Genomic DNA, 14,276 nt, shown 5'->3' with positions numbered 1-14,276 from the left:
AAAGGTGGGGAAAAGATTGAGAAATCGGATGGTTGCTGTGTCTGTGTAGAGGGAGGTAGACATGGGAGACTTTTCATTTTGTTCTGTACTAAGAAAAATTCTTCTGCCTTGGGATCCTGTTGATCTATGACCTTACCCCCAACCCTGTGCTCTCTGAAACATGTGCTGTGTCCACTCAGGGTTAAATGGATTAAGGGCGGTGCAAGATGTGCTTTGTTAAACAGATGCTTGAAGGCAGCATGCTCGTCAAGAGTCATCACCACTCCCTAATCTCAAGTACCCAGGGACACAAACACTCTGCCTAGGAAAACCAGAGACCTTTGTTCACTTGTTTGTCTGCTGACCTTCCCTCCACTACTGTCCTATGACCCTGCCAAATCCCCCTCTGCGAGAAACACCCAAGAATGATCAATAAAAAAAAATAAAATAAAATAAAATAAAGAAAAAAAAAATACAAAAATCAGTCGGGCATCAGGACGCACACCTGTAATCCCAGCTAGTTGGGAGGCTGAGGCAGGAGAATGGTGTGAACCTGGGAGGCGGAGCTTCAGTGAGCTGAGATCGCACCACTGCACTCCGGCCTGGGTGACAGAGCAAGACTCCGTCTCAAAAAAAAAAAAATCCGAGCTATTTTTGCCTCACGATGAACTTGTATTAACCCACCTTCTGCTTAGTAGCTACATTCTGAGCTTTTTTTTTTCTTTTAATTTTTTGGAGAGACAGGGTCTTGCTCGGTTGCCCAGGCTGGATTACAGTGGTGCAATCATAGCTCACTATAACCTCAAATTGCTGGGCTCAATTGATGCTCCTGCCTCAGTCTCCCAAGTAGCTAGGACTACAGGTGCACACCACAACACCTGGCTAACTTTTAATTTTTTTTTTTAATGGAGGCTCACTCTGTCACCCAGTCTGTGGTGCAGTGGCACGATCTCAGCTGGCTGCAACCTCCGCCTCCTGGGTTCAATCAATTCTCCTGCCTCAGCCTCCTGAGTAGCTGGGACTACAGGTGCTCGCCACCACGCCCAGCTAATTTTTGTATTTTTAGTAGAGATGGGGTTTCACCACGTTGGCCAGGCTGGTCTCGAACTCCTGACCTCAGGTGATCCACCCATCTCAGCCTCCCAAAGTGCTGGGATTACAGGCGTGAGCCACTGTGCCTGGCAACTTTTAATTTTTTGCACAGATGGGGGTTTCACTATGTTGCTAAGGCTGGTCTTGAATTCCTGGCCTCAAGGGTTCCTCCCGCCTTCGCTTCCCAAAGTGTTGGGATTACAGGCGTGACCCATTGCACCTGGCCCTTTTGGAGCTTTAGCTTCCTCAGCTGCAAAATGGGATTATTAATATCTACCCTACTTATCTCAGAGGGTCATAATAAGGATCAACAATGATAATAAATGATTCCTGGTACAATCATGCATGTTGTTCTCACGTTTCTCTCAGTATTTGTGATCCACAGGTAGAGGATGACCAGGTGAGTACCTGGACCGGCTGTCCCATGGGTCAGAGTAAAGATCCCATTTACTCATGGGGTTGGCATTAAATCACCTTTCACTGGCCATCCCCCAAATATGGTTACCGCTTTACCCTCTGACTTCTCTGTCCCTCTGTCTTCACTCCTCCCATCTTCCTTTCCCTTATGTTCATTGGACTGACACTTTCTGAGGGGTTACTATGTCCAAGGCACCCTGCTGGGGCAGGGGGAGCACAGGAATAACTCCCAGCCCTTGTCTGCAAGGGCATCTCAGCCATGTAGGGGAAGCGCAGTGCCCAGGAGGAGAGGCCAGGAGGAGGCGGAGGCCAGACAGGGGGAGTGTTCACCAAGAAGACATGGCTTCATGGGCCTGGCTTTAAGACCAGTTGATGATTCTCCAAGTAGAGAAGGCAGGGGGAAGGGTAAGAACAGAGTGCCTGGATGTTTGCTTGTCTGCCCCAGGCCTTACCCAACTCCTTCCTTGGCGCGTTCTCTTGCCTATTGAGCAACATCCCCTCTGTGACAGGAGAGGAGTTCTGCTCAGGTCTCGCATGCAGCTTCTTTCTAAGCAAGAGAATTTGAAAACTAGAAGTTGTTGTTGGAAATGAAACCACCATTACAAAACTGTAAGCGAGACAGTGAAAGAGACTTGACCTAACCAACTCCATCTTGCTTCTATCCTCCAAGCTGTCCTTGTTCATTCCTGGGCGAAGGTGAACTAACTTTGGGAGAAACTTAGTTTCTACTTTAAAGCAAAGACGACAGCTGCTCTTTCCCAAAACAAACCTTCTTCTTGCCTGGGGTCTAGACTGTCTTTGTAGGACAAACAAATTAGCCAAGAGATTAGAAATTATGGTTTAGGAGTCACAGCGCTGGAGGCTACAAGATTCCGACCCTCCCTAAACTGCTCCTAAGATCAGTGCTTGAGATATTTTGCAGACTCCGCACTTGATGGATCAGCTGGCACCACCCAGATGGATAAACTGGCTCATCTGATCTTGTGGCCCCAACCCAGGAACTGACTCAGTGCAAGAAGACAGCTCCGAGTCCCTATGATTTCATCCCTGACCAATCAGCACTCCCGGCTCACTGGCTTCCCCCACCCACCAAGTTGTCCTTAAAAACTCTGCTCCCCAAATGCTCGGGGAGACTGATTTGAGTAATAATACAGCTTCGGTCTCCCACACGGCCGGCTCTGTATGGATTACTCTTTCTCTACTGCAGTTCCCCTGTCTTGATAAATAGGCTGTGTCTAGGCAGCGGGCAAGGTGAAACAGTGCTGACTGCTCACTGGGGCCATGCATATGACCGTGAGATAACGCAGTGATTTTCAGCCCCAGTTGTGCACCAGAATCACCTGTGGTTTGTTTTTGGTTTTGATTTAATTCAGATTTCCTGGCCCCACTCTTCATGTATTCTGATTCAATGGATCTGGGATGAGGCCCCTATAATTGGTATGATTTGCTTTCACGAATTTAGAGGGAGAAAGAATGTCCTATAATCTTTGTTTTTCCAGTTCTGCATTCAAGAGGGCAAACGTTTTATTGCAGGACGCCCAGAATCCCCTGTTGAAGCTTCCACCTACCCTGAGTTTTCTGAGAACCCTAAAGGCTTATTAAGTTCTAAAAAGTGAAGGAGCTGGTTGGGCACAGTGACTCACACCTGTAATCCCAGCACTTTGGGAGGCTGAGCGGGGTGGATCACCTGAGGTCAGGAGTTCATGACCAGCCTGGACAACACGGTGACCCCCATCTCTACTAAAAATACAAAATTTAGCTGGGCATGGTGGCAGGCACCTGTAATCCCAGCTACTTGAGAGGCTGAGGCAGGAGAATCCCTTGAACCTGGGAGGTGGAGGTTGCAGTGAGCCGAGATCGTGCCACTGCACTCCAGCCTAGGCGACAGAGCGAGACTCTGTCTCCAAAAAAAAAAAAAAAGCAAAGGAGCTGCCATGGAATTAGTCTGGCTTCCACTCCCAGAGGGGAGAGAATGGACGGTGAGCAGTTGCCTATTTTTCTTTCCTGCGCCTCACTTTCCTTATCTGTGAAACGAGAAGAAAAGTATGCCCCACCTCAGAAGATCGCAGTGAAGGCTGAAAGAGCACAGAGGCCGTGACAGCACATAGTAAGTGCTCAATAAATGAAGGCTATTGCCATGAAGGCAGCAAAGCCTCCTGGGTAGGGGTGTGGGCTCCAGAGCCAGACTGCCTGGGTTCGCAGACTGGCAGCCACTCTAATTGTATAGCCTTCATGCCTCCATTTCCTTCTCTCTACAGTGGGGGTGATAATGACTTCCTCATAGAACTGTTATCGGGTGAATTAATAAGTGTAAGGCACATTGATCAATGCTGGGCAATAACACCAAATCACTATTAGCAGTTACGGTTACCTCTGCTGTGACCGCTCACTGCCTCATGGTGTCACTGTCAGTCATTGGTCCTGCCCCATCCTTAGCTTGTACCCTCCAGCTGCTCCTAGCAGCCTCGCAGGGCAGCTGTGCCTCTTCAAGAAGAGACCACCTCCCCCTCCCTCTTGCTAATCCTGGCCAAGCAATCCCTACTTGGACTCCTAAGTTCACCAGTACAGCCTCCTCGTGGGACACCAGCTGGCTCTGGAATGCTGTGTCAGACCCCGTTCCAGCCTCACCGGCACAGAGAGCCAGGACCTCCACGCTCTTGCCCGCTCTTCCCCAGAGATCCACCCCAGGGTCTGCAGCTTTTCTTTGGCCACCTTGGAGCCTACGCGTCTGAGAGCACCCCTTTCTGCAAACACTGAAGCGATTCTTCTAAAGGAAATTACCACAGTAAGTCCTGGGATCCCCAGTCCCCACTCTGTTCAGATGGCTGCCCTCTGTGCCTTGGGCGATTTCCTTACCAGGTGTCAACATTACACTTCCGGTGGTACCACTGCCTGGGATTCCAAGGCCATTTTTTGCTTCTTAGAGAAGCGGGGTGGGGAAAGCCCGTATGTCTAATCTCTGCTGGGAACCATATTATGTGTAACTTTAAAAAACCCCAGGCATGATTCCAACATGCAGCCAAGGAAGAGAATCACTGAGGTAGGAAGACTGAGACCTAATGGTTATTAAAACCCCTGCACAAGTGGGAGGCTGTGCGTTGATTCCCTTGAGGCTGCCTTCCCTGGGAACATTTCGATTCTAGAACGCAGGCTCTAAGTCAGTGGTTAGAGATCAGCGGACTCAATGATTCTCCAGTTCAGTGGGCAGCAGAATCGCGGGAGTGGTCTGCTTCTTATACAGCTTCTCAGGGCTCAGCTCCTGATCGGCGACGCTGATTCAGTGGGATGGAGGTGGAGGAGTGGGAGGGATCCCAGATCGCAGTGAGATGCATGGTGAGGAACCCTGGGCGGGGAGGGTGTGGGCAAGGTAGGCGAAGGGCTGCCTGCACATCATGCCTAGGCAGGGAGTTATGAGAAGCAAGGGCAGCATCTCAGAGGGGCTCAGATGTGAGGGAATTGTCATCAGAAGCTGGAAAAAACCAAAATTGTCAAAGTTAATTACCAAATCTCTCTCCAAATAATATATCCCCTGTCCGACTATCAGGGCCTATTTTCAGATGGAAGAAAATGTGTGTCCAAAGCAGGAATCCCAAGATCAGAACCCTCTGTGGGAGCGGAGGTGAACCCTTGGGAGTGGAAGCTGGGAAGACAATTGCTGCCGATGGTCAGTGAGGAAAGCCTTGGGCTCCAATGACCTCATGGCTCTTTTCTGTCGCCGGTGACAGGACACTCCCTTCCCCTCTGCCCACCTCCACCCACAGGCATATCAGACAGATGACCACATGAGAGCACGGGAAAAGTGTTCCCCGTCGATAACACACATTCTCACGTGCTGCCGCTGCCGCCACCGTCCGACCTCATCCCCCAAATGTCCCGTGATGTCAGGCTGAGTGAGGCAGGGTGAGGTCACCCCAGAGCTCGTGCTCTTTTTCCCTGGAGACCCAGGAATTTTTGAAAAGTTGCATAAGAGCAAATGCCTGGTCATGCCTTGGATTCTTTGTGTGAAACCTTTAGCTCCGGCAGCCCGAGTCTCATTTGTCCCCTAATTCACAGTGTGTGACTTTGTTTTTCTCAGCGGTGTTCACCAGGAGAGGTAAAACAACACTCCCTTATCTCCTCAGAAGGGTCAGCAAGGCAGCCTGGTCGGCCATGAAGCAGGGAAGAGCTGGATCAAACTAGGCTCAAAAGCTACCAGCTCCAGAGCCCACGCCTCAGAAGGACTCTTCCCCCACGGCAGTGCATTCCGGCAGGGGGTGTCCCTGAGGGGTCTCCTTACACCTAAAGTGGTTGTGAGTCCTTCAAAGTTAGTGATAAAGAGTCCAGAGCCTCCTTGGTATTACCATTCACAACAATATGCAGAGATCACCAAAAACAGCACTTTTCCTCTCCATGAGCGTGCTCTCCAGCCTCTGACCCTCCCCAGTTTTCTCAGGCCTCCTACTTGACTAAATATTTGGGAAGTGAAACAATAGCTCACTACAGCAGTGGTGGGCAGTTACTGGAAAATCACGTGATTGTCCCAATTGAACCAATTTGTCAAAGACCATTTTCCTTTCACTCATCACCTCCCCCACACCCCACGATAAGATAGGGTCCCTAGAGCACAATAATCCTTTCCTGAGATACAATTTAGAGGCTCCTGAGAAAAGAAACAAAAGTGAGGCTAATTTTGGCTTTTCTGAGACTAAAGAAAAGCACACAGGCAGGCCCTGTCCTGCTCGAGGAAGCCAGGGTGGGCCTTGTTTCGTCCCTCCAGGGTATCTGCTCGGTCACCAGGGGATTTGGAGAACAATGCAAGGGCGGCGAGGGGGAGATAGGAACCGAGTCCTGGCCCTGGCCACAGTGACCGAAGTCTTGCCTGGGCCCTGAAGAGATCTCGACCATAACAGCCATGGCTTCAGACTTAAACATTTTGTCAACTGCAAATTTATCACTACCCTTCCCCAGCCGAATTAGTTTTTATTTTATTTATTTATTCGTTTTTTTGAGACAGAGTCTCGCTCTTGTCACTCAGGCTGGAGTGCAATGGTGTGATCTCGGCTCACTGCAACCTCCACCTCCCAGATTCAAGTGATTCTCCTGTCTCAGCCTCCCGAGTAGCTGGGACTACAGGCACCCACCATCACGCCTGGCTAAAAGTTTCCCCATAAACCTTTCACCTATTGGTGTTTTGGAGTTTGATGAATATTTACTCATTCTTTCTGCACTTAATAACTCTGCGTCAAGCCCAAAGAGGCAGGTATTATTATCTACAGATGAAACTACAGATTGAAAGGTTGACACTTGTCCAGGTCACACAGTGTGATAATAGCAGAGGCTGCGTCATGGAAACAGAGGTCCTGTTTTCCTGGAAGAAAACATTTTCACTCTGCTTTCCACCATGACTTAGCTGTTGGGAAGCAGCAGGCCTCACTTCTAGCGAACTCCACTGGGCACGGGGGCACACGTGTCCGAGGTGGCTCCTGCCCTCTCATCATCCCAGGAAGGAGAAGAGACAGTACATTCTAGGCAACACTTCCTCTCTCGTGGGCCAGCTCTGTCTGTGCTTCGGGCCCTTCAATCTCATTCCCATGTCTCCCAAGCCTTTTCATATCTTGTCCGCTGCTTTTCCCTGCCCTTGTGTTCCAGCTTGAGCTGCCTCGGGTGTCCCCAGCTGTGCTCTCCCATCCAGAAAGGCAAAGAGGCAGGAAAGCTTTCACCAGCGGTGGAGGAGGTGATGAGAAGGAAAAATGTTAGACTTGCAGTTGTCCTGGGGGTCAGTGGGACAGCTGCAGAGATGCTCCAGCGTTTCCCTGTAGTGTGACAAAATGGAAACTCCTGCTGCTTCATGCCAGCATTTCACATCATGACACACACATGCTTGTGGCTTTCTGTTGACAAAGGGGAGGCAGACTCTTTTCATCCAAATCCACGATGTCTTGTAGACTTCTTTTTAGCTTTGCTCAGTGGAGAAGCATTTCCGAAGCCCCGCGGTGGTTTCACTACCCCTTCGCAGTCTGCTCGCAATCCGTCTGTGGCCACAGACAATCTCCTTCTGGAAACCATGGGTCTAGTAGATGAGTGGCAAGCAAAGCGTCCAGTTTAGCCACAGGTCTTTGTGTGGCTGTGCTTTGAGGGTGCAGCGGATGCTTCTCTCTTGGGAAATGATAAATTCCACCCTGTAGAAGGTTATTTGGGCTGATGGAAAATCTAACAGACCGCTTGTCTGGAATAAGCAGGATAGTGAACCCCCTCAGTCAGGCCTGAGCCGTTACCAGTTGCCTGCCCTTCAACTTTCTGTCAATATTGTTCAAATTTCTCTTCCTTCGAAGCTGAATTTGTTGGTATGAGAAAAAATAATCTTTTTTTTTTTTGAGACAAGATCTTGCTCTGTCACCCAGGCTGGAGTGCAGTGGCACTATCTCGGCTCACTGCAACCTTCACTTCCCAGGCTCAGGTGATTCTCCTGCCTCAGCCTCCCGAGTAGCAGGCATTTGCCACCATGCCCAGCTAATTTTTGTCTTTTTAGTAGAGACAGGTTTTCGCCATGTTGGTCAGGCTGGTCTCGAATTCCTGACTTCAGGTGACCCACCCGTCTGGCCTCCCAAAGTGCTGGGATTACAGGCATGAAGCACGGCGCCTGACCAAGAAAAATAAAATTTTATTAAAAATTGCAACCTCTGCCTCCTGGGTTCAAGCGATTCTTGTGCCTCAGCCTCCTGAGTAGCTGGAATTTACAGGTGTGCACCACGACTAAATTTTTGTGTTTTTTAGTAGAGATGGATTTCTGCCACGTTGGTCAGGCTGGTCTCGAATTCCTGACCTCAAGCCTGACCAATCCACCAGTCTCTGCCTCCGAAAGTGCTGGGATTACAGGCGTGAGCCACTGTGCCCGGCCCCATTTTTTCTTTTTTTAAAGACAAGCTCTGGTTCTGTCGCCCAGGCTGGAATGCAGTGACACCATCTCGGTTCACTGCAAACTCCGCCCCCCAGGCTCAAGCCATCCTCCCACCTCAGCCTCCTGCACCACCACACCCAGCTAATTTTTGTATTTTTCGTAGAGCCGGGGTTTCTCATATTGCTCAGACTGGTCTCGAATTTATGAGCTCAAGCCATCCACCTGCCTTGGCCTCTCAAAGTGCTGTGATTATAGGCGTGAGCCACCACACCTGGCCTTAACAGCCTCATGTTAACCTAAGCACCTCTAAACTGTATCTCCAAATACAGTTGCTCGAGGTACAAGGTGTTAAGCTTGAACAACTGAGTTTTGGAGTACCCGAGTCAGCTCACAGCAAGGCCTGGATCATCTTTCACCTAGTCTCTCTGCCTTCAGCCTTTCCTTCCTTGAAACAAGCCTCCACGGGGCAATCGATGGGCCTACAGCACATTTGTGATCATGTGAATGCATCCGCTGCTGAAAGGCTTTCCACCTTCTACAGGGGGCATTGTGACGGTCAATTTTTTTTTTTTTTTTTTTTTTTTTTTTTGAGATGGAGTTTCACTCTTTTTGCCCAGGCTGGAGAGCAATGGCACGATCTCGGCTCACCACAACCTCTGCCTCCCAGGTTCAAGCGATTCTCCTAACTCAGCCTCCCGAGTAGCTGGGATTACAGGCACCTGCCACCATGCATGGTTAATTTTTTATTTTTAGTAGAGATGGGGTTTCTCCACATTGGTCAGGCTGGTCTCAAACTCCCGACCTCAGGTGATCTGCCTGCCTCAGCCTCCAGAAGTGCTAGGATTACAGGCGTGAGCCTCCGCGCCCGGTGTGATGGTCAGTTTTATGTGTCAACTTGGCTAGGCTACAGTCTCATTTTTCAGTCAAACCCAAATCTAGGCATTGCTGTGCAGGTATTTTATAGATGTGATTAAAGCCCATAATCAGTTGACTTTAAGGGAGATTATTCTAGATAATCTGAATGGGCTTGGTTCAGTCAGACCTTGAAAGGCCTTCAGAGCAGAGCTGAGGGTTCTCTGAAGAAATTTCATCTGTGGGCAGCAGCATTTGGTAATGCCTGAGAAAGTTATACCTTGCTTTTTCTGGTCTGCCCTTCAGACAACAGATTTGCCTACCCAGTCCCCACAATCACACAGGCCAATTCCTTGCAATATATCTCTTAATATTTATCTCCTAGTCATCTTTGTCTTGGTTATAGTCTGGCTAATACAGGCTTTGGTTCTGAAAGTGGTTCTAAAGGAATAGAATCTTAAAAATGAGTTCTTCTTTATATATTTATTTATTTATATTTTAAGATAGGGCAAAACCCCATCTCTACTAAAAATACAAAGATTAGCTGGGTGTGGCGGCACACGCCTGTAATCTCAGCTACTCGGGAGACTGAGGCAGGAGAATCGCTTGAACCTGGGAGGCAGAGGCTGCAGTGAGCTGAGATTACACCACCGCACTGCAGTCTGGATGAAAGAGTAAGACTCTGTCTCATTAAAAAAAAAAAAGTGGGGAAAGAAAAGGATGAGTTCAGGGCTTCAAATTCCTAGCTCATGTTTTGCATAAATGATCTGAAAGCTTCTCTATCTGCCCTGAGAAAAACTCTTATCTCCTGTGGTTACAAGGACTGAGATTTCTGAAAATAAAATCCCGGGTCTTATCCTCCAAGTAGCTAAATTCCAATGTAAATTCAATTCTCAATCTTGCAGGATCTTTTATTAAAGCAAGGGCATTGACTGGGAAGGAATGGGATACTGATAATTGGAATTGGGACATATGGGCAGATCCTGATGAAGCTGGGATCATCAAACCCCTAAATTCTGCCAAGTGTTCTTTGCCAAAAGTAGCCTTTCCTGTCTGAGCAGACTGGCCACACTCTTCAGGTATAAACCTCATAGGCCTCATCTAAGTTGCCTTGCAAGGTTCTGCTGATTCTCCTCAGGACCCACCCCTGCCTCTCCTCTTGTACTGGGATTACAGTCATAAGCCACTGCACACAGCTGAACGACAATTTATTTCTCACAGCTCTGGAGGCTGGAAAGTCCAAGATCCAGGTGCTGGCGGTTCTGGCACCTCCTGAATGCAGTCTCCTGGTTTGCACATGGCCGTCTTTTTGTGGCTCCTCACATGGTGGGAGAGAGCAGAGAGGAAGCAGGGTCTCTGTGTCTCTTTTCCTAAGGAGTACTGATCCCTTTCATGAGGGCTCCACCCTCACTACTTCCTAATACCATCACATCGGGGGTTAGAATTTCAACAGATAAATGTTAGGGAGATACAAACATTTAACCCATAGCATGGGCTATCACCAATGGATTGGCTGGATGGTCAGAGACTTAAAGGGAACATAATTGGAAAGTTGGTGACAAGGAGGTCTGAAGGAGGAGTAAGCAGATAGACCTCTCTGAATAGGCAAAAATGTGAAGATATTTATGTTCCACGTGAGTGCTCACCAAATGGTAACCTCAGCAGAGAGAGAATTTAACAATAGGTGGATGGGATGACCCATTTTATGGATACCAGTCAGCCTCTTTCCCCAGCCAGTTCTGTCATTGCCCACTGGGCTCATGAATCAAGTGGACACGGTGGCAGGGATGGAGGCTGTGTGTGGGCTCAGCCCCAAGGCTGACCTGGCTGCAGCCAGTGCTGAGTGCCCAGTCTGCTGGCAGCGGAGAGACCGTGATAGGACCCCAGGGTTATCAGACAGCTACCTGGTGGCAAATTGATTACACTGAATCATTTCCATCATAGAAGGGCCAGCACTTTGTTCTTACCAGAATAGCTACTTACTCTGGATACAGATTTGCCTTTCCTGTAGACAATCTTTCTGCTAAAACGACCATCCATGGATTTATAGCATGCCTTATCCACCATCATGACATTTCACACAATACTACTTCTCATCGGAGAACTCAATTCATGTGGCAATGAGCCCCAGCTTACGGAACTCAGAATCTTACCATGTTCCCCATATCCTCAAGCAACTGGCTTGATAGAGTGGTAAGATGGCCTTGAAATTGTTTTTGTTTATTTTTAAATTAGAGACAGGGTCTCACTATGTTGTCCAGGCTGGTCTCAAACTCCTGGGCTCAAACGAGGAATTACAGGTGTGAGCCACTGTACCTGGCCAGAATGGGCTTTTGAAGACTCAATTACAGTGCCAACCAGGTGGCAATACCTCGTGGGGCAAAGTCCTCTAGGAGGCTGGATAGTCTCTAAATTAGTGTCTAATACATGCTACTGTTTCTTCCATAGCCAGAATTCACGAGTCCAGGATTCGAGGGGTGGAAATGGGAATGACCCCACTCGCCGTTGCCCGTAATGATCCACTAGCAAAACGTCTGCCTCCTTTCCTTGTGACCTTAGGTTCTGCTGGTCTAGAGTCTTAGGCTTAAAGGGAGGAATGCTTCCACCAGGAAACACAGCAATGATTCCACTGAATTGGAATTAAGACTGACCCTCAACCACTTGAGGCTCCTCATGCCTCTGTATGAACAGGCAAAAAGGGGTTTTACTATCCTAAGCAAACAATACGGACATTTCTAAAAAGCTTGTTTAGAAGGGCACATTTTCTAGCAGTCCTTCTTATAAGAAACAGAAAGAAGAAATAAGTGTATATGTGGGATGAGTCCCTCCCCAAGTTCCAAGATAAGTATTTGAGGAATGTGATGGTCTTTTTTATGTGTTAACTTGGTTAGGCTACATTCCCCAATTATTTACTCAAACACAAATCTAGATGTTGCTGTGAAGGTACCGTATTTTATAGAAGTGACTAAAGCCCGTAATCACTGACTTTGGGTAAGAACGGTTATCCTAAATCATCAGATAATTCAAATAGGTGAAGGGTTTTTTGTTTTTGTTTTTCTTTTCAGATAGAGTTTCACTCTGTCACCCAGGCTGGAGTGCAGTGGCACAATCACAGCTCACTGCAGCCTCCACCTCTCGGGCCCAGGTGATCCCCTGCCTCGGGCTCCCTGATGGCTGGTACTACTGGTGCGCGCCACCACGCCAGGCTAATTTTTTTTTTTTTTTTTCCCAGATGGAGTTTCGCTCTGTTGCCCAGGCTGGAGTGCAGTGGTGTGATCTTGGCTCACTGCAAGCTCCGCCTCCTGGGTTCATGACATTCTCCTGCCTCAGCCTCCCAAGTAGCTGGGACTACAGGCGCCCACCACCACGCCTGGCTAATTTTTTCATTTTTTTAGTAGAGACGGGGTTTCACCTTGTTAGCCAGGTTGGTCTCGATCTCCTGACCTCATGATCCACCTGCCTTGGCCTCCCAAAGTGCTGGGATTACAGGCGTGAGCCACTGTGCCCGGTCTTTTTTTGCATTTTTTATAGAGATGGTGTTTCACCATGTTGCCCAGGCTGGTCTTGAACTCCTGGGCTCAAGTGATCTGCTTGCCTCCAAAGTGCTGGGATTACAGGCGTGAGCCGCCGGGTGAAAGATCTTAAGAGCAGGGCTGAGGTTTCCCTGAGGAAAAAGAAATTCCACCTGAGAGCTTGCGTGTCCTTCCTGATAGCCTGCCCTGGGGCTTTCAGACTTACCTGGCCATCCCCCACCATTGCATAAACCAATTCCTTGCACGGAACCTCTTCATATATCAGCATACATATCCTACTTGCTCTGTTTCTGTAGTTGAACCCTGGCTGGTGCAAACATAAAAACCTTTCTCTTCAAAGCCTCTCCCATTTCCTACCTTCCCATCCACAGTAGGAACCCAAGAATTAGGCAGGAACATGTGAGCATAATTTCCCCGAGTTAATGGAAAAGCACATTGTGATAAAGACCTAGGGGTGAGAAGGCAGCGGGACCTCTGTTCTACAAAGTGAGATTAAAGCTGTGTTGACAAAAGGAATGCGAAGTACTTATGTAGCCCCTTTGAAAGTTAACTAATCCTTGAGTGCAAGATGGGTCTAATTTTTTTGCTAACATATTTGGGGGAGAGCAAACTGCACTTTGAAATGGGAGCCCCTTTTATCCTGAATGTCCTTTATGTCCACTCTTGGGTCTCAGAGCTACCTCTTCCCTGTACCCAGTGACAGAAAGTGAGGACAGCAGAGAGAGATGCTGGAGGCTGCACAATTTATAGGGACAAGAGAGAACTAGGGCCAGGAGATTTCTGTGTTGGTGACTCAGAAAAATGGGGTTGGGAGATGCAGGGACCCCACTAGGGCTACAGAAGAAAGGGGGAATATGAGAAGGGAGAAAGACCAGCATTAGAAAAGGAAGGGACAGCCACATGGTTGTAGGGCAGCTCAGTGAGGTCCAGACTTTTGCTCAGGGCAAAAGGACAAAGTCTCAGACAAGGGACACAATGCCCCGCTTTCCACACTTCCAACTCTGTAGGGTTCACGGTCATCACTGGAGCTTGGAGTACATATCTGCCCACTCTTGTTCAGGTGCTGAAGTCTAAAATAGGAAAGGACTTTTCACAAGATGGCATTCAAGGCGAAGAAGGAAGCCCCTGCCCCTCCTCAAGCCAAAGCCAAAGTGAAGACTTTAAGGGCCAAGAAGGCAGTGCTGAAAGGTGTCCACAGGACAAAGCCTCCATCGCACCTGCCCATTCCCCAGAGACCAGTCATCCACCTCTGGTGGCCCAAGACACTGTGACACCACAGGTAGCCCAAATATCCTTGGAAGAGTGCCCTCGGAAGAAACAAGTTTGACCGCTATGCCAGCCTCAAGTTCCCACTGACCGTGAGGAGATGGCAGGACTAAGGTCTCTGGAGAATGAGCAGGTGCGTGGGAGGCTTTGTGGTTCTCATCCAGGAACAAAGAGTATAAAAGGGCCATTGGTGGCTGGGTACGGTGGCTCACGCCTGTAATCCCAGCACTTTGGGAGGCCGAGGCGGGGGCATCACCTGA

The sequence above is a fragment of the Gorilla gorilla genome, chromosome 2 (assembly GCF_029281585.2).
Source record: "Gorilla gorilla gorilla isolate KB3781 chromosome 2, NHGRI_mGorGor1-v2.1_pri, whole genome shotgun sequence".
NCBI lineage: Eukaryota > Metazoa > Chordata > Mammalia > Primates > Hominidae > Gorilla > Gorilla gorilla.
The sequence above is the reverse complement of the archived record's forward strand: the minus strand, read 5'-3'. Positions refer to the sequence as shown.